The sequence below is a fragment of the Cariama cristata genome, unplaced genomic scaffold, assembly GCF_000690535.1.
Source record: "Cariama cristata isolate BGI_N322 unplaced genomic scaffold, ASM69053v1 scaffold45151, whole genome shotgun sequence".
NCBI lineage: Eukaryota > Metazoa > Chordata > Aves > Cariamiformes > Cariamidae > Cariama > Cariama cristata.
This window is the reverse complement of record NW_009599559.1, coordinates 1-709: the sequence shown is the minus strand read 5'-3', so window position 1 is coordinate 709 and position 709 is coordinate 1.

Here is a 709-nt window from a genome sequence, read left to right as displayed (position 1 = left end):
AGGGGGGGGGGTTTTTTTTGGCTGGGGGGGGGGCGTTTGTTTTTTTCCCCAAAAGTCTCTCTGTCTTTGAATAGCTGCTGTTCTGAAGCATTTAGTTCTATGAAGAAAGCAAAAATAATTTTCTGGTAGCTATTAGCCTTGGTGGGTTTTCAGGGGTTAGCTAGGGGGTGGTTTTGCTTTTTTTTGTTTGTTTCTTTGTTTTTTGTTTAAATAAGACCATCTAGTCTCCCTGTAAATCAGAGAGAAACAAAAAAAAAACCCCACGGAGAATAAAGTATGGCGAGGGTTTTTTTTAATCTCTCTTGTCTATCTTAACACAGTTCTTATTCACATTGCCCCCTAGGTAGGACTTGTATATTGATAGTAACCATATATTGATTTTGGATAAAGTTTAGATTTCTTCCATTTATCTTTAATCGGTTTGACTAGAAACATGATTGTGAGAGCCAGGAAAAATTGAAGGAGAAGCTCTTTCAGCCCCACATTGTGTTAGGCATGGATATACTAATTGCAGAAGGACTGGAACTCATCTGAAGTGTTCTTTCTTTTAACATATACCAGCTATGATTTTCTTTTCTCTGGGTGAAACACAGTTTTTCTTACATTGATAAAATCACAACAAATCATATAAGTCACTCTCTTACTCAGAGGATATATTACCATTTAGGGTCATATGTAAGTCCATAGAATCACAGAATCATTATGGTTG